The sequence below is a fragment of the Rhamphochromis sp. 'chilingali' genome (genome assembly GCF_963969265.1).
Source record: "Rhamphochromis sp. 'chilingali' genome assembly, chromosome: 2".
In the NCBI taxonomy this organism is placed as follows: domain Eukaryota; kingdom Metazoa; phylum Chordata; class Actinopteri; order Cichliformes; family Cichlidae; genus Rhamphochromis; species Rhamphochromis sp. 'chilingali'.
This window is the reverse complement of record NC_137930.1, coordinates 13235690-13259454: the sequence shown is the minus strand read 5'-3', so window position 1 is coordinate 13259454 and position 23765 is coordinate 13235690. Positions and strand designations below refer to the sequence as shown.

Genomic DNA, 23765 nt, shown 5'->3' with positions numbered 1-23765 from the left:
CAAATCACTGGGGCTCTACCTGTGAACTGCTGATATCTGTAGAACCTCCTTCCTAGCATTTCTCAATAACACTTCCTTGATGTTGAAATGGAGACAAGATTTCAGTCTCGTGGTCAGTATTGAAGGGACTAATTGCTTATTTATGAAAGTGTATAAATAATAATGGCTGCTAAATAATAATAATGGCTGCTGCCTCCTGCACCCTGAGGTTTTTGCTGTAAACATGACGTAGAGCATTTTATTGACATCAGTTCACAGAGTGCAAGTCTGAGCTGAAGTATAGGCTGCAGTGCGTCTGCACTGAGCATGGTTATTTTAGGGAGTAGAAAAAATATCACAGCTGTGAACAGCATCACATTTACCTGGGCAGGGAGACACATCTATATGTATATGTGTATGTGAAATTCTACGTATGGCGGGAAAACGTGCTGTAATGTGTTTGGTACCTGCGTTTCCCAGTTATTAGCTTGCATTTAAGCTGCTTGAACTTTTCAGGTCAGGTTCATAACTTACACTGAACTTAGACTTTAGAAGCACTTCTCTCTTTCCCTCATCCTTTGTTGATTTACTTCTATCTGCTTCAACTACACTGGGTCAGAGGTCTTTGAAATATTGACGCTGTTGGTATTCAATACTTGTTGTTTATGGGAAAATGCAAATCCCTCCCCCCTCTTTCTTCTTCTTGCTTGTCTGCTCAGCCTGGAATGAAAGAAAATTGAGAGTTAGCTTTATAAATAAAGATGATTCTGATTAATGTTTAAGCTGCTCATGGTCAGAAAACAACAAATAAATGTCCTGCACAGTGCCATGCTGTTTTTTTTTTTCTTTTTTTCATTTAAAAAGTCAAACGATGCACATGAGAGAAAAAATGCAATACTTGCTATAAAATGTAACCACTACATACTGTGTGTTTGAGCTAGCTAATATCATTCTACAAGCAGATGTACACTTTCATAATGCAGAAGCTTGTAAATAATCTTTAGTTAACCACTTTTCCCTGCATAATAAATGACATGTTCCACTTATTACTGAGATACAAGAGTGTTGATGTTGAGAAGAACAGGATCTTAGTTAACTTATCTCATAACTGATTAATAATCTTTCAAGCAAAAAATGGCAAAAGTCGTTTAGGTTTTGGACTTTTGAAGATGTCACCCTGGCTTCTGGAAAACTGGCATTTTCCACCATTTCCTGACATTTTTGTCAACATTACTGTCATTTTGTACACTGAAGTGCAGAATTTGAGACTCAGCCCTCAAGTCTGTCACTGGCTTGTTGCTTCATAGTCATGAGGGTTGATAGGCAGTGATGACTGCCAGCATGTCCACCAGGCTTGTGTGAGCGCTTGTAGTTTTCCTCACATTTCATCATGTGATATTCAGGCAGCTCTGTTTCTGAGCTCAGATGTTGGGTAAGGTTTGAGTCTGCAGGCAGCATTAACACTCGACTATCACTGGTGCACTTCTGTAATCACTGGAGCCGGCTGAAGTCCAGCCCAAGATTTGCCTGTTCTAGTTCAGCGGTCTTCTGAGGAGGTGCAGCTTCCTGCTGATGGTCAGTGGTGATAGAAGTGCCCAGGTCCTTCAGATGAAGTACAGGCAGCTCACACTACCCCTCTAAGCCACAGTTCAAAGAAATAGTCCTTTTATATACTTGCCTCTTGTTTCTCCCCTTTCCCCCCCTCCTTTTTGTAATTTCAGTGCTTCTTCTTTTTGTGCTTTGTGCATTTGTAAGCAGGTGCAGAAATATTGCAGCCACTTCTGTATTCTGAACCCTTTTGAAAGTGAAATTACACAGCTATTATCAGTGGAGTGATGCATCAGGCGGTAGAGGTGGATACAGCTAGGTACAGATCCTGAACCTCTGTAGTCCAGTGGTTCCAAACCTATTCCTAACCTTTGTATTTTTAAGGTTAAAAATCCAGCGTGCTCTCATAAATGAAAGCACTGCTTTTTCTTCACATACACATACACACATATGCAGATGCTTACATGAAGCCTCGGGCCTTTCTCGTGTTCACTCATTACTGGATCTCATCTGCAATTTTATGAAGAATCAATGAATTGGGGCACACCTAGTGAATGATGCAAAGCCTTGTAAGTATGCCAAGGGACAACCACACTCAGCCTTTTAGCTTGTTGATCAGCATTAATAGTCTGTGCATAGGACCTCAATATGCTTCTTCTCTGCAAGATCAATTTTTATTGGAGCAACATTGGGCGCATGCTGTGAAAGCAGCCATTGGCAAAACTTGCCATTTTGAAAAATGGTTTTACAGCATAGTGAGCCTACCTGCGTGAGATTAAAAAACAAAGCGTCGAGCAGTGGGTGTTGATATCCTACAGCAGAGTTGGTTTCAGTGGGGTTGTTGTTGCTGGTTGAAGACTTGGAGTAGTGCCCAGGTATTTTTCAGGTCATTCCTGTTTCCACATGGATGGCAGAAGCTCAGCTGATGCAGAGTTTTGTTTGGCTTGTTCTTTTAGTACTGTATTTTTCCCATTTATCAGTAACTGCCAGTGAAGAGAAAGCACATCTTTTTTTTTTTTCCCTACGGAAGAGCTATATCTTTAAAAAAAAAAAAGAAAATAATCACAAATTTGTAGCTCAGCTGAGTGTTGGAAGTTTTAAGCTAACATTACTGAAACAGGAGGAAACAGTGCATTTCTTGGAGATGTACAGTTGGTGTTTCAGTAAGTTTTGGAATAGCTGGATGGGATTGAATTTGCTTTGGGTTTCTCTCATAAACTGTATATAAAGGATGGACTTGCTTCCAAGTCTGAAAAATGAAGCCAAGGAAATATCTTAAACTTGCATTTCAGCAGGAGGGAACTCCTCTGGTTCCAAAAGGAAAACACCCAGTTTTACTAAGGGAAAATAGCCATTTAGTCCCTTGATGTCAGTAAAAACTTAACTATTATTCAGAACAAGATGGTGGTGGTGAAAATACTCAGTGGGAGTCCCAGAAATTTGATTCTGTTTATATGGACGAGAGAACGACCGAAGAAGTTACTTGGATGAGAGACGAAAACCTTTCTCCCACTGAAAACACAGCATCCAGATGAACAGAATCAGCTTTCTGGGATTTCCTTCCCTGGATGATTGAGCATACATCAAGACACCCGGTGGAAGCTTTTTAGCTAATGGGTGACGTCATGGTGGAGACCATCTTTTATATACAGCCTATAGTTGCTAAGATTTTTGAACAACATTGCATCTTAACAAGCTGTAAGTACATGCTAAATTTTAGAGATTTTCGGGGGACTTTTCAAAACAGATATTGATATAAACAAAAAAACCTCACTCCATGTCCGTAGGTATGTAATATAAATATGTTGGTATGTAGGTAATTCTGCAAATGTCTTACTATGGCTAGTTTAGTGTTTCTGATCTGTATTCCTCTGCCGCATCCCTTCGTCATTAACCTTCAGCTTGTCAGAGAGGAGAGGCGGCAGAGAAGAGCAGCGGATGGAGGAGGGGAGTAACTAGTTTACCTCCGCCTGACTCGATTGGCTCAATAAATCCTGTTTTGTTCTCATTGTCATTCTTGTAGCCCAACATGTTCACCTGTCCATATCATGCCCCTGCTGCTGCTGCTAGTGTTTCATTAGGAATTCATCTGCTGATTATTGTAGTGATTTATCATTCGCTCCATAAAGTGTCAGTAAATAGTGAAAAATGCCCATCACAATTTTCCCCTAGGGTCCAAAGCGACATCTTCATATTCCTCCTTTTGTCTGACTACAGTTGTGAAATTCATAATTTATTTACGGTAGTCATAGTTATATTTTATTCCAATTTAGAGCGTCAGTGATTGATGTTTAGTCCCATTCATATTTATAATAATGTATTTTTAATAAATCAATTTATTTAGAGAAAAAAGGTTCAATTAACATTTATTTGGCCAAACTTCACAAATGTGTAGCTTTGTTATCTTTGTCTAGCAAACAAAGCTAAAGTGAGTCTGAAGGGTTTCCGATATTTTATTTTATTTGTTATTAAAAAATTGTCTTCTTAATAAACAAAATAATCAGTCGATTAAGAAAATGATTAGCTGGATTAGTCTTTTGTTATTTGCAGTTCTATCATGTGAGACAAAAAAATTCAGGACACTGTTAAGAAGTAGCTAATCTGTCTTTTCTTTTGTTTGCTTGGGAAATAGATTTCGTTATCAATTAGCTAATTGTTTGAGCTGTAGAACAGCCTCTGCCTTCCACAGTCTGTAGTGGTGTCTTTTCTTGGCATGTCTGGGGAGTGCTATTCAACCTCACACTGTCTCAGCAAGTCAAAGCCTGCCATTGCTACAGCTGTATGGGAACATGGGGCACCAGTGTGAAGTGGTCCCTGAAGACGATGGCCCTTTGGCTCACTGCATATCTGCAAACAGAGCACTTTAGTTAACAGGTGAAGTGCTTGGAGCATTTCAAACTCAGGATTTTCTGAGGTCATCACAGCAAAACAGTCTTTCCTGTTGTCATAAAGAGGACGCCAAGGGGCTCGTGATCACTGTTGCAGACCAAAGAGAAGCTTTTGTCTTTGTAGAGCAGGCGACTAACCTCTCACAGCCTCAGCGCTGATCAGAGACTGCTTATGAGCAATGGTTACCTTTTAATGGGAACTTAAAGCTATCATCAATCAGAGGCTGTTACCTTAGCTCACAACCAGAGCATGCTTAATGAAGACTGATGCTCCTTTCCTCTACCTATACAATATATCCTTTTGTAGCCTTGGAGTTATTTTGTGCACTTATCTGGACAAAGACATGTGCATTTGATTTGATTTGACTTGATTTTTTTTTAAGCAGTAAAAGATTCCCCAGCAATAATGTCCTGGTTCACATGGAGGTGAGGTAATGTAACTGACCCAGTATCTGTGTTGGCGTACGGAGGTGCTACAACTGTCAGAGAGACTGCTAATGCTTCATTTTTAATTCATAAGGTATAAACCTATTGGAGTTGTACTGAAAAGGGAAATGATGGGATCATTGTATATTTGTCAAATTAATTAGCAAATTCCTATGTAATTGCTGTAATTGTTCATTTAATCTCTCCAGGTGTTACACTACTTTATTTAAGCACAGCATCTTTAGTGCAGGATATCAAAATGACGTTTTATTTTGTAAATTATGGATGATTAGAGAGATGGCCTCGCAATAATAAAACTAATAATGATGAGAGTAATTACTACTGCAAATACTTTGACTTGAAATTAACAAAATTACTAGTATGACTGAGTATTTTTCTCTTTAGCAAACAGAATAGACTTAATAAAAGTAACACCCTAGTTCACTGGTGGTGGCACACATGTAGATCCCACTGGTGCAAAGCTAACATGTGTCATACCTGTCAGTGTTTAATAAACTCAGAGGAAAGACTCCTACAAAAAAAGGTGATTAGAAACACTTGATACACAAATGTTATGGAAGATTAGAGCAGGTCTCTTCTCATTAGTAGCCATTAAATGTCCACCCGGAATCTTGAAGCTCAGTTTCGGCATTGTTTCCAAAATTATATTCAAAATATGCCCTGTGTGCAATGTAAAAGCATGCAGATTAGCTGGATTATCATTGTGGTGACGGGGTGGATTCAAATTTAAGTATCGGTGTGCGTCTTTGCTGCGTTTGAACCTGCTCTGCTAGATAACGATTCTACCATCTGCTCTCATTATCTATATGTCTGTGCATGTTTGACTCTGGGAGAAAAGTTGTCAAAGTGTTTGCTTAGTCAAATTTGCAAAGTACCCAGACTGTGTGTGAAATAACGTAAAACCATTGACTGCTGTACCCATGACTATTTACTTCCTGTCTTTGCTCTGGATCTCCCGCCTACTTTCAGTTTATTATTCCGCCTCTTTGCATGCTCCACCTTGGCACTTTTGTCTGCATCTGTAATAACAAGCAAATGATCTTGTTCTCCTGGTCCAACTGTCATCTCGGGCTTTTCCCCAAGCTTCATCGCAGCTCCCAAGTTTCACTGACTCATATATACGAGAGCCATGGAGCTTTAAAAGTACGTCATGTTGAAACTTGGACAAGTAGAACCAGGTTTTAAGGCTCGTCCTGAAACTATTTGTCTGAGGACTTGAGCTTATTGTTGATCTAATGTGAAAATATTTCCTGATGAAAAAACATTGAACGAACAGTTTACTTTTCAACCATAAATACCAATCATTATGAAGATTGGCTGCCTATTGTTTGGATGGTGCAGTGTTTGCTGGACCAGACCAGCTATGTGAACTCTGTACTTTGTGCTGAAGGAAATTGTTATGTGTTGTATGCTGTTTTCTAAAACCAGCATACAACAAAAACAAAACCAGTAGAAGCTGAAATATCTCATATGTCAGTTTCAAACATACAGACTCTTACATATTCTTTACGCTCTCAGGTGTCTTTCATAGAGTCGTTTACTGGGAGCCATTTTTCTGTATTGCCTTTTTCAAATGTTCTTGTATTGTTACTTGAATTAGGGATGGGAGAACTAAATCATATTCTCAGATTCTTAATTAGGAAATGTATTTTCCTAAACTCTTTCTTGTTTTATACCATGTGGCTGTAGCTCAGGTGGCAGAGCAGGTCAGCCACTAATCAGAAGGTCGGTGGTTCGATCCCAGGCTGCCTCCTGGCTGCATGCCAAATATCCTTGGGCAAGATACTAACCCCATGTTTGCCTACTGGTGGTGGTCAGAGGGCCCGGTGGCGCCAGTGTCCGGCAGCCTCGCCTCTGTCAGTGCGCCCCAGGGCAGCTGTGGCTACAATGTAGCTGCCATCACCAGTGTGTGAATGGGTGGATGACTGAATGTAGTGTGAAGCACTTTGGGGTCCTTAGGGACTAGAAAAGCGCTACATTTTATACCATTTCTACTTCAATTTTTTTAAGTTAAAATCATTTAATACAGTATCTGGCATTTTTATATTCTTGTATGTTATGATAGTTTAATCAATTGACTTTTAAACTATTGGTTACAGTTAAATCAAAGACAACCCAATTATTTTCAGCTTGTATGACTTCATTCATTCATTTATATCTTTCACAGTAATACATTAAAATACATTTTATATAAAGAAATAACATTTTTCTCTTTTATGTTGTCTCGTCAAAGTAATATTCTACTGATGATCCTCAATTGCATTATAGAAGAAGTCAGTCAAAGCCATTTAAAAACACTGACTAAGAAGCTAAAAGGGAATTGATTTAAGATGCAGATTCTAAAACCAGCTTTAGGTGGTCTTTAGTATTTTTCACTTTCACTTTTTGTTTTTAATTTAGGAGAGAAACTCTTGAGTCTTTTTGTCCATCCATGCCCTAATATTACATAGTATATTTTTCTTTCTGTTAGACCATCAAATTGTAGAAAAGCAGTTTGTACTGCATGTTTTCTGTCAAACATGACAACTATAAAGGAGTGACTGGGTGTTCATACAACCGTTAAAGTGGTGCTCTACATGAGACTGCTCTTTTATGTGTAGAAACACCTGCGCGTGCGTTTAAGTGATAGCAATATGATGAAACTGTAATAATTTGAATGAACCTGTCTAGCAGTTGCTTTAATTGCTTATACAACTTCACCTCAGGGATGACACAAGTTCTCACAAGCCCTGCTAAGTCATCCAGTGTTTATTTCTGCACAAACTGGGTATGCCTGGCATGCGTCTACAAGTTGAGTCATTGTTTTCATCTGTTAAAGATGAGTAATGTCAGTACTTGCGATGGAAACGGGATGCACTTGAAAACCGCATCGACTGGGCTTTAATGCAGTTTAAAGCAGGGAGCGGCGGCAGAGCAGGGAGGGAGGGCTGATTAGATGAATGTGTGCAACTGCACGCTGGAGAAGTGTTCCAATTCCCTCTAAAGTAAAATCACAGAAGTATTATCAACAAAATGCACTCAGAGTCCTGAAGAAAAATTACATCATTAATTCTGATACAGTTATTGATATTTGAAGATGACCAAACTTCTTCTTTTATACTTCTTTGGTGCTACAAGATTTTCTTATTTACCTAAATTCACGCTCTTGTGTTTTCCCCTTACTTATCTATCTTTTCCTTTCTTTCTTCTTCCTTTCAACCCCGTCTGTTTTTTTTTTTTTTTGTTTTTTTTAATTGACCAGAAGGAAATGTATTAATTAGTGAGGTTTGGACACACTCTTTGATTGCACTCTAGAACTTTATTACTAGTTCTTTTAGATACAGTAGTTTGGTTTTTCCTCGGAGTGAACACTCATTGGTCCTTGAACCTACCCTAACTCTGTATTTTGGATAAAGGCAAAACAGAACTTTTTTTTTCAAAATTTATTTAGGGGGTAGGTTGAAATACTTTTGATGTGTTACAAAAATTACATACAGTATGATTGCTCAGGTTTACAGCTAGAGTTTGTGGCTGTGACTGATGACGTCTTATATCTCAGGGTTAAAAGTCTTGGGTTTTTTTATTTGTGTGTTTTTTGTTGTTGTTGTTGTTGTTGTTTTTTTTTAAGCAGCTGTTCCAAACCCCAACGATTGATTTTAGAACCTGGAAATGACAATTTTCTGCCGTTCTGTTCTTGCCAAATGACCTAAAAAATCAATTGATTGCCAAAACACTTGCCATTTGAGTCTGTTTCCGATTAACGGTTTAACTAACCATAGCCACTAACCAAAGATGTAGCAATGGAATAAAAGGAAATGACGTGGAGTAGAATTGCAAAAGAAAACATTCTCATGTAAAACACTTCATTGTGTTAAAGGAGAGTGAGTTAGTACTGGTTTAAGCAGTCAGTGAGCAGCAAGGCTGCTCCAGCTGGTGACTGAGATGCAGAAAGAGGAGGTGTTCAGACAGATAGCAGAGGAACGGCGAGACAACAGAAACCAAAATACCTGCAGAGTGATCAGTTGGACAGTAGCTCGTTGTGATTATAGTGTTGTTTATTTTACAGTCCATTCACACCTGCTCTTTAAGCACACACATATTCTCGCTCCAGAAATGTTGAGCAAGCCGTATTGTGTGTTTAACCCAAACAGAAATGAGGCTGAGGGTGTGTAACTCTGGTTTGATGCGCTGCCATGATAAGGTGTGACCCGCATCCTGTTTTGACAGTGAGGGGCCCCTCCTCTGCCGTGACGCTGTAGGAAAGCATTCTTTTCCTCCTGGAGGCATGCCGTTTGTGACGTTACACTATGACAGTTAAACAGTTGGTCTGAGACAAAGGCAAGAGCAGGGCATGTCGTCAGGCTAACAGTTCAACACACATGTTGCATTCGATCGGTTTTAGATTGAGTGTTGATTTATTTATATATGAACAAGTAGAGCATGAACCACTGCTTTAAGAGCACAGCCTGGTTTGCCATTCTGTCTTTTGACGGGCCTTTAAATTGCACAACAACAACAACACATACACCAGTGTGTACTTATATTAAAAACACAGATCAGAATCTCCAATAAGGAAAGAAATAAACGCTTGAAACATTGACGTCAACAGTATACATAGAGCGTATATATGATGCACAGCATGCTTACATACCAGTGTCTCAATGCAATGTTTTTTTTAGAAACTTCTACACTTCTAGTGTGTGTGTGTGTGTGTGTGTGTGTGTGTCAGTTCTTTTTTTTTTTTTTCCCACTGAGAATAGTTCAAGCAAACTCAGAGGACATCTGCATCAGCTGAACAGCATTTAAAGAACACAACTGTCATAATGATTCAGAAACTCTGAGTCATCATTTACTTGAACACACAGTATAAGGGAACTGTGCCCTTTTAGTTCTCTCTTTTTGATGTCTCCGGGTTTACTTTGGTAGAAATGTATGCAAACACAGTGTGTGAATAAGTGAGATATGAAAATACGCTTACTGGAAAGGGTTGGCGCAGCCACATTTGGTTTGGTTTAGTCACTTATATCGTTCATGTGATGCCGCTTCAGTGATGCTCTTTTGACTTGCAAGATGCAAATGTTAGTAAAACTCAAGAAGTCTTAGTTGCGTACATTCTAAAAGAAACACCTGACAAAGGCAAGATCTGTTTTAAATTTACTGCCATATATACACACAGCCTGTATTGCTGTCGTTAGGCTTTTTGTAACCTCAAGGATATCAACTGGTGTTAGTGCCGAGGTCAATGGTCACAGTGCTTCCTGAAAAGAAAACCTTGTTTGCTGGTGCTGCAGAATCTGGCAGACTAGATTTGCACATATACTTTAAGGTTTTTTTGTTGGGGTTTTTTGTGGACATGTTAGACTTTTGGTTTAGTTCACCCTTTAAAGCTTTGCACCACCCACATATTTCATTTTCACCGTAGCGAGTAGAAAGAGTCATTATTGGTGTAGTGGTGTATTTAAAGATGACAGTCGGCAATCTCCCCTGCTCCCCCAATGATGACTTTTAACACCTCAGCATATATCAATAAAGATGTGGTTTGATGGCCATTAGAATAGTTTTCGGGATTTTCTGAGGGTAGCTGCATGGGCAGAGACCACCCTCGCTAACTTGTGACGCAAACCACAACATTCTGTTCTATAAGTGCGCCTGAAGTGTGACACAAAGAGCTAATTTCCGAGCATTCCTTATAGAAGGATTATTTTTGTATGAGTCAGTTTCTTCTGTTCTAATGATGCTTTGAAATGCTTTTTTTGGCTTTATTTGAGTGGGAAATGTGAGGGATAATTCTGTATTTGTTTTAAATGTTTCAGCTGGTTATAGGGTGCACCTGGTGATAGTACTTTATTTATAAATAGAAGTAATGATAGTTTCAATATCATAGCGTACTAACAACAGCAGGGAAATTCCTGGATATAAAAAAACAATGTTTCCAGTGTTTTGGGTTTTAAAAAAAAAAAAAAAGTATTTTCTTTATTTGTGTTTGGGCAAAGGAAAGTGGAACGGAGCATATTATTATTATTTTTCCAAAACTGACAAACAACTGGCTGTTGACAAGTTGTTCAGCGTAAAACTAGAACACCTCATGAATTTTCTTAGCTCTCATGAAGTCCTTATAAGACCTTATAAGCAGCAACTTAGGCCTCAGTCTCAGTCACACAGGCGTGGACACCGTTTGGCGACTTGGCAGCATCAAACCGTCTAGGACAAATTTGTATTCCCCAACCACTTGGTGGGTGGTTGATGGAGGTTGCTGGCTATTGCCACGGGAAATTGGTTGCAAAGAGGTTTTGGTCGGAACTAAAATGATAGTTTAATTTTTGATATCAAAAGGTTATTTCTCTCCGGGCCGCGGTGGAACTTGAAAAGTCGCAGCAACCAGCACATTTCAAAAGGTGCAACTTTCAATTTGAAGGCTAATGTTCTTCATTTCCAGTTTGGATCACACTTTCACACTTGTCACAGTTTCACTACTGCTTGGTGAATAGTTTGTGACTGTTTGGAAACAAGTAGGTGTCTTCTATTTGGCTGTGGACTGTGGTAACCTGCTAGTGACCAGAACAGTCACAAGCAGGTCTTTGGTACAGCACCATATATCTCTTTGCGAACAATTTCATGCTCGTAACAGCCCCCGACCTCCAGCAACCACCAACAATCACTTCCCAGCTGGTCCCAGATTACACACATTTTACTGGTGAACTGTGGTTACCAGCAAGTTGATTTCACATCAACTTTCAGTGACTGGTGGTTACCAGATGGTCCCTGACAGGTCTCTAGGCTTGTGTAACTGAGGTTGAAGAACGCCATGAGTGCCGTTGAAGGTCGTGGGAAAAGAGCTATATTTTTCCCCCAAAATAAACCAATCACAACCAAATTTGAGTCCTCTATGTAACAACTTTCCTAACAACTGTGTAAGAAAAATAAGAATAATGTAAGTATTGTAACTTTTAGATATACTTCTGAGCCTCGTACTTTAACGGAGCACTAAAATTTCATGCTTCATCTTGCTATTCTTCTACCCCTCTCTACCCCTCTCCACAAGACACTTTTTCATTACTAAGGCATTGCTTACACATGTAGTGTATATGTATTGTCGTCTTTTCCCCCCCCTTTATTTTCCACTTTATTTTCTTTTGCAGTGACGGAGACAATAATCTCAGGAGATGGTGTGTACTGATACAGTTAAGGAAAATGGTGACATTAAAGAGAAATGAAAATGCAGAAACAGCTGGAGTTGCACCAGCACAGTCCCACCGGAGCAAAAAAAATATTCAACTTAACTCTAAGTTAACTTTATCCGCTCAGTCTGAGCTGCCTCCTCTTTCCACATTGACTTTTTTTCTTGGTTATTTTTGGTCATTGTCGTGGTGCATGTGGTCAAAGATACAATGTTAATATTTTAGAGGACTGAGCGTTCCTCGGTAACTGTACAGCAGGTCATCTGCTAATCGGAAGGCTGGTTGTTCGAGCCCTGGCTGCTGCTGTCTCCATACCAAATATCCTTGGGCAAGATACTAACCCCAAGTTGCTCTCCGATGCACCCGTCAGCGTATGAATGTGTGTGAATGTTAGACAGAAAGCACTTACATAGAAAAAGCATCGCAAAAAGTGCTTGTATGAACGGGTGAATGAGGCAAGTTGTGTAAAGCCCTTTGAGTGCAGCACATGTGTATGAATATGTTGCGGCCAGTTAATGTATTGGGGTGGCATCTGAATCTCTATATGTATATTTGATCTTCTGCCAGTTTTATGTCAGTTTAACTTGGCATTAAGACTGCAAAGACGGTGAAGCCAACCTAAAAGGAGGCTAATAATAATAGTGATAATAATAATATCCCTATTATGTTTAAAAGGAAAGTGTAACATTCTGTAATATAAGTAGCTTTTAGAGTTAGATGAAAAATGTGATCCTAGTTAATGAAACACACAAGGGGTAAATGGCTAGCCTTACTGGATGCTGTCATGCTACATTAAAAAATAATATAACAAATAGCCTAACATTTCATAGACATTATGTCTGTGAAGGTTCTCAGTCATCCAGGTCATCGTAGTCAAAGGAGCTTGCAAAGAAAAGCGTCTGGACTTCTTTAAGTTGCTTGAAGACGTTTCACCTCTCATCCGAGAAGCTTCTTCAGTTCTGAGACCTTTTTGTTAGACCTTAGACCTTTTTGTTTTTAACTTAACCTACAGTAGGAGCAGTGCTGTTTATTGCAACATTAGGTTTTACCTTCTTCTTTTTAAATTTAGCGTTGCTGAACAATACCAGCTATAAGATACCTGTATGTTACAGAAATGCATAAAATCCTTATCTTATAGCTAATTTTGTAGATGACTTAGGAAAGAGTTAACTTTGTCGGAAAGAAATAAGCCAGGAAATGTCCAAAACAGGAAATAATCCTGTACTTATGCCATGTTAAAAATCCAACTTTGTGTTAAACTGCATCCAGTTTCTGCTACCCATGCCCTGGTTTCTTCTTCATATTTAGCATACACACATAAAAGAAGTATTGATCTTCTTATCTAGCTCCCAGCTCTCAGTGTCCCAAAGTGTCAAACAAGTCCTCTCAGGTACACGGTTCACATAATATTCACTAATCACATCTTGGAAAACAAGATGTGATCAGCTACAATCAGATCAACATGTAAGCAAACACTAAAAGCTTGCATTTGATTTTATTTATGTCTTTATGGGATTCCTGAGCTCATTAGTGGCAGCAACGCTGCTCTGCAAGGATCTCTGTGGAGACCGTGCAGTATCTCAGGGGTGGGGACAAATGGATTTGGAGAGAAGAAGCTCTGGCTGCCTTGCTGATGGTCCTCAGAGGCTAAACAAATGACTTTTGCAGAGCACATCGGGAACAGACACCACTCAAACAAATGCTTTTAAATGGGGAAAGATGGGGAGGCAAAGATCCTCTTCTGTCCCTTTAGAAGCTTGTTTTCAAACCTCTCATGGCCATTATTTTTCATCTTAGCAGAGGCACACTTACTTTTAAAATGCTGGAGAAACTGTATGTTTGTCTGTCCATGATCCTCCATGGAGGAGCTAGTTTAATCAGGGAGTGAAACACTGGAGGTTGTTTTCTGAAGTATTTTCAACTCACAGCACCATGTGCCCTGTACTCTGTGTGACTTTAGACATTTATACTGTGTAAGAAGAGTCTCTAAAATAAACAAACACCAGAACTAATCGAATTGATTTAACACTGTTTAAGATTTAACTTGTAGCATTATCAGGAAAATCAGCTTCGAGTATCAAAAGTAGAGGTACTCATTACGAGTTGATTGGCTAGAAGTAGGCCTTGAAAAATCACTATTTGAAGGAAACCTAGGAACCTTTGGATTATTAACTATAACTACATGGTAATATTTTTAGTTTGTAACATCGATCAAAGGTCATTTTGTTTAAAATAAAGGATAAGGGTAGTGATGGTATCAGGATTAATGACTGCGGGTAAGTTGAGATGTTGTGTAATATATACAACAGTTTAATTCAGGGCCAACGCAAAATGGGTTGGCCCTGAATTAAACTTTTCTTTACAGAGAAGCAAGTTTCACTGAGAAGAAAGGGTGCTGTCAATTCACATGTGACAAAGTGGTAAAACAGGGTGGACCATTTATATGGATACACCGTAATAACATGGGAATGGTTGGTGATATTAAAGTCCTGTTTGTGGCACATTAGTATATGTGAGGGGGCAAACTCCTCAAGATGGGTGGTGACCATGGTGGCCATTTAGAAGTCGGCCATCTTGGATACAACTTTTGTTTTTTCAATAGGAAGAGGGCCATGTGACACATCAAACTTATCCGGTTGTTCAGTCTGACGTCACTAGCCATGTCTGGGTCTAAACTCCGCTGCAGGTCCATATATCAAACGATCACTATGGCATTACTGAGAGTTGAAAAACTGTCTAAAGTCTTTCATCTTTAATAAAATGATCAGCGTTCTGCTCTACCAGGTGTAACAATTGAGTTTAACATCCAGGCATCCATGAAAACGGAATTTATGACATTTAACGGAGTTAGAAGTTAGCAGGGAGTTAGCTCGCCAGCTTCTATCTAAATACAATATAGCATGTCCTGACTGCCGGGTTTTGGAAACAAATTAAAACGTACAGCTCTGTTATCACTTCCAGCATAAATGAAGACAGAAAACTAAACAGCAGTGACGTTTGTAGGGTTACTGAAGTTGGGCTAGCTGGTATATAATGATGTGCTACGTGACCGCTAGCGACACAGCTATGTTAGCATAATATAAACAAGCTAACTTTTTTTCCACTCGATAAAAGTTAACGTGAGTGTTCTCGGTGGTCAGAAACAAATGTAATCGCATGGCAGGATGCTGTAAAAGGACCAAACTTCAGCCAGGAGAACAACTGAGATAATCCATCCACAATACGAGGTTAGTCATTCATATACTGCTGCATGGGCTGGGCTGTAGTTACATCCTAAGGTTTTAAAAACTGACCTTAAATAAATGATTAGCGGTAATAAAGGGAGGTCAACAGTGATCACTGACTGTTTTAGGAGCTTTTTGAGATCAAATAGAAGAAAATACATAACATTAAACATGTTAACAACACAAAAGCCATATTAAACGCAGACTACTTTAGACCCGGAAGTAGGATTCGTCGCGTCATCACTGAACAACCGGATTGGTAATGTCACAAGAAAAACAATGGTGTGCTTGGTTTCAACATAACTTTATTCTTTCATGAGTTATTGACAAGTTTCTGACCACTTATAAAATGTGTTCAATGGTTTGCCCATTGTGTTGGATTGTCAATGCAACCCTCTTCTCCCACTCTTCACACACTGATAGATACAAATGAAAAATGCCAGCACAAATAGAAATGCCAGCACAGGCATCCAGTGTCCGTAGTTTCAGGTGCTGCACATCTCGTATCTTCACACCATAGACAATTGCCTTCAGATGACCCCAAAGATAAAAGTCTAAGGGGGTCAGATCGGGAGACCTTGGGGCCATTCAACTGGCCCACAGCGACCAATCCACTTTCCAGGAAACTGTTCATCTAGGAATGCTCGGACTTGGCACCCATAATGTGGTGGTGCACCATCTTGCTGGAAAAACTCAGGAAACGTGCCAGCTTCAGTGCACAAAGAGGGAAACACATAATCATGTCGCAATTTCAAATATCCAGTAACCTTGAGGTTTCCATTGATGAAGAATGGACCCACTATCGTTGTACCCCATATACCACACCAAACCATCACTTTTGTTGTTCTAACAGTCTTGGAGGGATCCATCCAATGTGGGTTAGTGTCAGACCAATAGCGGTGGTTTTGTTGGTTAACTTCACCATTCACATAAAAGTTTGCCTCATCACTGAACAAAATCTTCTGTGTGAACTGAGGGCCCTGTTCCAATTTTTGTTTTGCTCATTCTGCAAATTTTGTGCGCCGATCTGGGTCATCCTTGTTGAGATGCTGCAGTAGCTGGAGTTTTGTAAGGGTGCCATTTGTGAGTAGCTAATATCCGCCGAAGGGATGTTCGACTAATGCCACTCTCCAGTGACATGTGGCGAGTGCTACGCTGTGGGCTCATGCTACGCTGTGGGCTCTTGCTACGCTGTGGGCTCTTGCTGACTGAAGCGAGGACAGCCACTGATGTTTCTTCATTAGTGACAGTTTTCTTGCGTCCACATTTTGGCAAATCCAACACTGAACCAGTTTCACAAAACTTAGCAAGCAGTTTGCTAACTGTAGCATGGGAGATGGGTGGTCTCGTAGGGTGTCTTGCATTGAAATCTGCTGCAATGACCCGGTTACTGCGTTCACCAGATATCAACACAATTTCGATCTGCTCCTCACGTGTTAACCTCTTCGACATGTCAATGGCTGTGAACAAAGAGAAACTTGTAAATAACTCATGAAAGAATAAAGTTACGTTGAAACCAAGCACACCATTGTTTTTCTTGTGACATTACCAATAAGTTTGATGTGTCACATGGCCCTCTTCCTATTGAAAAAAAAAAAACAAAAGTTGTATCCAAGATGGCCGACTTCTAAATGGCCACCATGGTCACCACCCATCTTGAGGAGTTTGCCCCCTCACATATACTAATGTGCCACAAACAGGACTTTAATATCACCAACCATTCCCATGTTATTACGGAGTATCCATATAAATGGCCCACCCTGTACATATCGGCTGCAAAGTGGCTTGTAGAAGCATAACAAATACGGACAGGCTGAAACAGCTTAAGTAGCACGCTCTATTTAAGATAGTGAGTTTGCTAAGTAGAAGAGTATCAGCTGATGGGACCCGATATTGGATCTACTGATCTCAGGATTTTCGTGGATCTTTGCTAAGTCTGGTCTGAAGTAACACTGTGCTTGATTTATCAGATTTGAAAAGATTTTAATCTACAAAAAACAATATTCTGCAGTTATTCTAGATATCAATATGTATCTTTTTTTCAGTGTTTGGATCTTTTAAAGTCCAAACAATTAATTTAATAATAGAGAAATCATTTACACTCTAATCAAAATAATAATATAGTCTTTTGCAATTCAAGACTTGGAAAAATGCTTGACTGCTATGTGTGACACCTGCTCTCATAGTCCTCAAATTGCATTACATGAAGGCAGTAAGGAGTGCAGCATCTCTAAGTGCTTTGATAGTTATGTTCTTAATCGATTCATCTGCTGCCGCTGCTATTAGAGTGGTATGTCGCTGTTAAAAGGCTGGTCTCTCTATCCTTTCACTGCCAGATTAAGTAATTCCAACTGCAGTGGTTCTTTCAAAACCATAAGAGTTTTTTCCCCATCCTTGCTACAGGCCAGACAGGCCTCATTGGAGCCTGAATCGCAGCAGTTAAACTCAAATATCAGCCTCTTTTTATTGCATGGTGAAATGGGCTTCCATGGTGTTTGCTGGAGTTGTTGTTTTTGGGTTGTTTTCTAATTTTTATTTTTTCGGAGTGATGAGACCGTATGCAGTTTCTCATGCATGGTGAAGGTGGCCTCTTGTTTTTCTGAGAGTGCTGAGGAATTTCTGTCTGCTCAGTCAGAGGAGGACTCATTCAGCTGTGTAGTATTTCATCGCAGTTTGCTATTTCTAGAGTTCTGTTTCAAAAGCAGGACATTGGATACAAGGAAGGAGATCACTGTCTTTGGCTATAGTCTTGTTTTTACTTTTACTTACTTTTACTAATTACTTTTAGTCACTGTAGGGCTGTGAGAACTGGCACCAGGTATGACATTTATCGGCTAGCGTGTGAGGTTCACGGTGTGAGGAAGGAGCTTTTGGTGTTCACTTAAGAGGAACACAGATTGACCTAGTTAACTCAAATCCTCATTGACCTTATTTCAGGTTTGCCTCCATCAGCTCCTTTCAAGCCCCTTTTTCTAGCAGGTTAACTTATTGACAGTGGCTAACCCAGTCACAGGGGGTGGGGGCAGTGTACTCTTAGTGACACAGCCAGTCTTAGTGGGGAGGATTGTTTCAAGAAGGCCTCCTGGCATAAAGATTTTGCCAAATTAAAAACATGAATCATCAAGAATGAGATTTCCATACCGGATTGTCTAGGCCTGGGTTTACAACCTCTGCCTCCAGTTTTGTTGGCCAATGGGGTGCCAGTGGAAACTGTGCTCCTATTGGCCACAGACTAATGAAGAGGACAAGGGGGAAAGGCATGTTCAAAGACCGTTAAAGAGAAGGAAAAGGACTTCAAATGTAAGGGCTGTGGTGGTAAAGGGAAAGAGATGTTTGTTATGATGGAGAGAAGGATTTGGGAGTGCTAGGCGAGGCAAGGGTTGAAATGGGTATGTAGTATGAGTATGTATGAGTATTATAAGAGGGATAGCTCAGGTTTCAGGCATGTGTAGAGGAAGTTTACTGAAAAAATTTGACAAAGAATGTTGATTATGGAGTTCCCTTTAATGGTTGCCACCACCATCAAGCTGTTAAAAGAAAAGAAGAAGACCTTATTAACAGTGGCTCTTTCATGTACAGTAACATATTAAATACTAACTTTGCATTAAAATAAGAACTAGAATTAACATTAGATTGTATTTCTTTTCCCTTCAGTCCAGAAAATAGTTTTTTCACAATATTATGTCTCAGCATTGTTGACCTTTGGTCTTGTCACCTATAGTGTGATATTGTGGTGTATTTAACATATAATTCAATCTGAAACAAGTTCATCTTTAAATACATTTTTTTCAAGTTTCTCCTGAGATACTAAATTCACTAGAATGAGTCTAGGGGGATAAACCATAAACATATCGCTGACATCTACTGCTATTGACAGGTGGGAAGTGTATATTAAAAAATTAAAAAGGAAGATAAAAAATGCCTCTAATTTGAATTCTGCAATTAATGATTTTGTTGTCTACAACTGTTTTAACTTGAGTTATGTAGCTTGCCGATTAAGCCAATGTTCAAACTATGAGTAGTTTTAAATCTCCAGTTCTGTAGCAGTGGAGCATAAGGATTACGTTAACCAGTAAAAAGCCATCACCCACACCTGTTTATGATTCATATGGAAAACATGAAAAAGAAATGGTATTGTGATGGTATTGCACCATAGCGCTTGTTAATAAGTGCTGTAGTGCAAGTTCTTAAGTGTAAGAAAAAAGATCAGACTGGCTTTCACTCATAATGCAAGGAAATTGCATAATAACACAACATCCCATTCATTAGCCTTAACAGTTTTGTTATGTCTCGCAAGAAAAAAAAAGATGAAATCATGAATTTGTTTGAAAAATTTGTTGATCCAATCAACTGCTAGAAATAATTTATCACAAAAATCGATTAGGATTAGTGGCTATACCATAAAGCCCTGAAAGTGCAAGCTGATCTAAAACCAGTAATTAAAGACAGATGGTGATGAGTCCACTGTGACTATCGATTGGTTGTTTACTGTTCCTTCCTACAGCCCCAGAGGCACCTCGGTATCTATGGGTGAGGGATTAGGTTCCCCATTGTCACCAGAACCAACACACAATGCACACACTGATAAAGTCAAGATACCACCTTAGCTGAAATGCTTGGCCACACTGCGGTGACTTACCCCTTACAGCCACAATTTCAGTGTGCAACAAAGCTCACAGTTGCTGGCACAAACACCTTCTGAGGCTGAACTCTACATGGAGCTGAGCTACTGCTGTTTCACAGGCTAACATCCTATGCCTGTTTTCAACCACAGCCCCCTTCCTCCTCTATATAAGCCGTCTCTATAGGATTCAGTGAATCCTATAGAGACGGCTTAACTGGGAGTGAAGTGTTAAACCTCAATTTTGCAAGCGAGTGTATTCAGGGTATCTGCAGCTCTCTTTATATCTGAAGAAGCAATTTTCTTTTAAAAGCAAGTTTCTTTTTAAACAGCATGTACAATGGCCCTTAATGCACTGAGGCATATTCAGATGCACGAAAACAAATAAAGAAAGCATCTTCACTAATATGACAAGCACGTATGCAGTATGTACTTGCTAAAAGAGGTTGGCTTGGTATTGAAAACTAAACCAGCATTATGTGCGGAATGTACATTGCAGATAATGCTAATAGCCTCCCACTATTTTATTATTTGGTCCTGCTTTTGGTTCTTTCTGCACATAAATATTACAAAATAAAATGCAAATATAGTATTAAATATTATTTTTCCCTAATTGTTCTAAAACAATTAGATTAAGCTGTTTAATCTTTGCTGGATTTCAGACAGAAAGGTCTACCTCAACACTTTTATTAATTGGGTCATCCTTTTTTTTTTCTAATATAATGTCAAGCTCTTTTGATCGTCTTCCTGAAACAAAGCCCCAGAGGCCTCACTCACATAAGGCTAGATGCTGGTTAGTGACCCCCTAGAAACCAAATTTCACTAGAGAAATAAAATTTGTTCCTGATTGGTTGGCGAGTGGTTGCAGGAGATTCCTCGCTGTCGCTGGGTGAAATTAGTTGCACAGGGGGTGCTGGACCAGCAGATTGTGGTGTTTGCCTGTAGTTTTCATAGAAGATGCCTACATGTATGCAAACAGTCACTAACTAACCACTGAGTTATAGTGAAACTTGAAAAAGCGTGTCGCAAACCAGAATCGGAGAACTTCAAAGTAAACGTTTTGTCTTATTGTTGAAACCAACGCTTCCAAAGAAGCAGCTTTTACTTTAAGGATAAATACGCTCTCTTTCTGGTTAGTGTTTATTTCACTAACACTTAGCAAGTAGTTGGTGACCATTTGCAGATAAATTGACATCTTACGCACCGACCTTGGTGCAACTTAAAACTGTGAGGAAATGAATAGTGGTTGACTCTGTTTGTGACCTCTCTTGCAAAGAGTTGCAACCAGTTTCATCAACCAAGCAATCTCAAGAAGAACCAGTGGTGGATTCCAGGGTTGTTAGGTACTTGTACAGTAGAAGACCTCCATACCTTGAAATTACACCTCGACACTGGTGAACTGCAGTATCATTACTTAGAAAACAAACCGGTAGTATGCATTAGTTCCAGGGTTCCCAAAGTGCCCCAAAGACCAATAGCAGTCCTTGAGATTTCATTCATGGAGAGCTCTTATATTTAGCAGCGCAGAATTAGGGGTAAATGTAACAATCACTTCTCTAGTGGTCAAAGTGGAATAAAGTAGCACAACAGTAACAATTACCCATGTAACTATCACCCCCCTAAATGGAAGTATAGGTAACATAAATATAAAAAACGTCTTTGCATTTCTACTGCATCACATCTCCAGCTTTAGTTCTTAAAATGCTCCAGACTAGTTTCCTGATGTGTTGGGAGGGAAGGAGTTAAGTATGGTTGCTATGTGGTGTACAGAGCTGTATTATGCAAGCTGTGAAGAGCAGACAGAGAGAGCGAGGAAGTGCATTACAGAATGCTGAGCTCAGGGCTTTGGCTCGCCGCCAAGCAACTCCTGCATGTGCTCACTGACACACTCAGCTGAGGGCATACCGATTTTTCCAGCAGCACAGTGGTGGCCTCCTCCCTCCTCTCGAGTCACTCTCTTTCTGTTACGTCAGTGGTTCAGCTGTAGGCCAGGCATGACTGGGGCAGGGCGGCGTAACGGAGAGCACCACACATTTCATCTCGTGTGTGTGTGTTGTGTATGTGTGTGTCTGTATTAAAAAAAAAAAAGAAAAAAAGACAGGATGTGGACTGGTGGTTGTGTGGTTGACTGAGTGTCTGCTCAACTGGAAAAGCAGAAAGAACTGAAACACCTTAGTTTTTTTCTTTTCTATTTCTATACAAGTTTCACTCTCAGATATTGTCTTGTAGTCCTTCCGCCTCTTTTGTTTTTTCTCACAAAGCACCATCACATCTGCAGACAAACACCTACTCTTGTTCGCTTCTTTTACCGAGCAAGGGAACATCCGATTTTGATGTTGCAACTGCAGAAGTTGCATTCAGCACTAACATTAATAGCTATAAATATGTGACCACGTGCGTCATAGCGATATTGCTGCAAATACTCATAGCTGTGACACAGATTTAGTGCTGTCCATAAAAACACTCGCGCCTCTCTTGATCTCTCTTCTTTTTAGTTTGATCTCTGGTTTCAAAGAAGTTGAGCCACAGATTTTACATTTATGATGTTATTCGATATAGGAAGGCTTTGAAAACATTTTTGCGTTTATTTAACAGTAAACAAATTTGTACTATGAGATTTGGTGAGAAAAAGTGAACTTGCAGGGAGTAGAACACTCGTGCTCACTTACTGTACTCGGGTTTTGTTGGTGTGTCATTACTTGGCCTGAAAAGACCAGAAGCTGATAGCTAATGTTAGCTAAAGTTAGCTAGCATCTGGTCTTGCTCTTTTTCAACTCATGCAGCCTTTGCACACGCTAAATGATTGCTGACTGTACAGAAAGTGTATTGGAATCTCTTTAATATGCTTAAAGCAGACTTATAATGCTAGTTTCCAGTTCACTATTTTTATTCTTGGACTCTATTGCTGACTCACAGTTGAAATAATCTTGATCTCCTCCCTCGTGTATCCCATTAGTTCATCCTCTGTCTGGAAAAAAAGAAGCTGTTTTAGCTCCATTCCCTCTATCTTAAAGCCAACTTTGTTCTGACTGACTGACTGCTTTTGACAAACAGAAAGTTCATACGTGGGGCTTCAGTCCTCACAGCCAGAGATGTATGCCTGAGATGACCGGATATCATACAGATACAGTTAGAATAAGGAATATAAGTGTGTGTGTGTGTGTGTGTGTGTGTGTGTGTGTTAGTCTTGGTTGAATATCTTAACATCACTTTCTAAAGACATCTCATTTCTAAAGAGATATGATTTAAATCTCTTTCTGTCTGCTTTCAAACGATTACATAGACAGCATCTGACAGAAGGTTGGCTCTTTAATGCATTTCCCATTTTCTTTGGCTCAAGCGACCATCTAATAATGCTGTCTGTCATCTGTCACTGTCTGGCATGGAGGCTTATCAGCCTCCCTGTTGGCCACGTTACATGATTTTCAGTTTGAATGACAACATGAGGCAAGACGTACATCATGCTCCTGCGATTCGAGGTCTAAATAAGCCACTGTTCTGCCTGTGTATCGTAAAATGAGCTATGCATGTGCTCCCTGTAGTAAGATTAAAACAGTACAGACTAAATGAAATTGTTTATATCAGTTTAGCTCTGGCTGAGTTTATGAAACCATCTGTCATCAACTGATAACCCACTAACTCAGTCAGATTGCCCATTTATTCTAATTACAGAAGAATTTTACCCATAAAGTACTTGTTGCATTGTCATATTCTGCCAAAACATGTCCATCTGTTATGGCTCTCAAAACTCAACACATATTTAAACCTCACTCCCACGTGGTGTTGCTGTTCTTTTGAATCTGTATTTGTCACATTTGGCTTTTATTTATGTTTTTTCCCTGTCAAAACCCCTAAGCTGGGAAGAGTAAATTCAAGGTCACATTCACATTAAAATACGTTT

General features: G+C 39.6%; 1 protein-coding gene across 1 annotated transcript in view; it reads left to right on the top strand.

The window, feature by feature from the left end:
* LOC308392661 (zinc finger SWIM domain-containing protein 6-like) overlaps positions 1–23765 on the top strand; it is a 52111-nt gene that overhangs the window by 5022 nt on the left and 23324 nt on the right. The window lies entirely within an intron of this gene.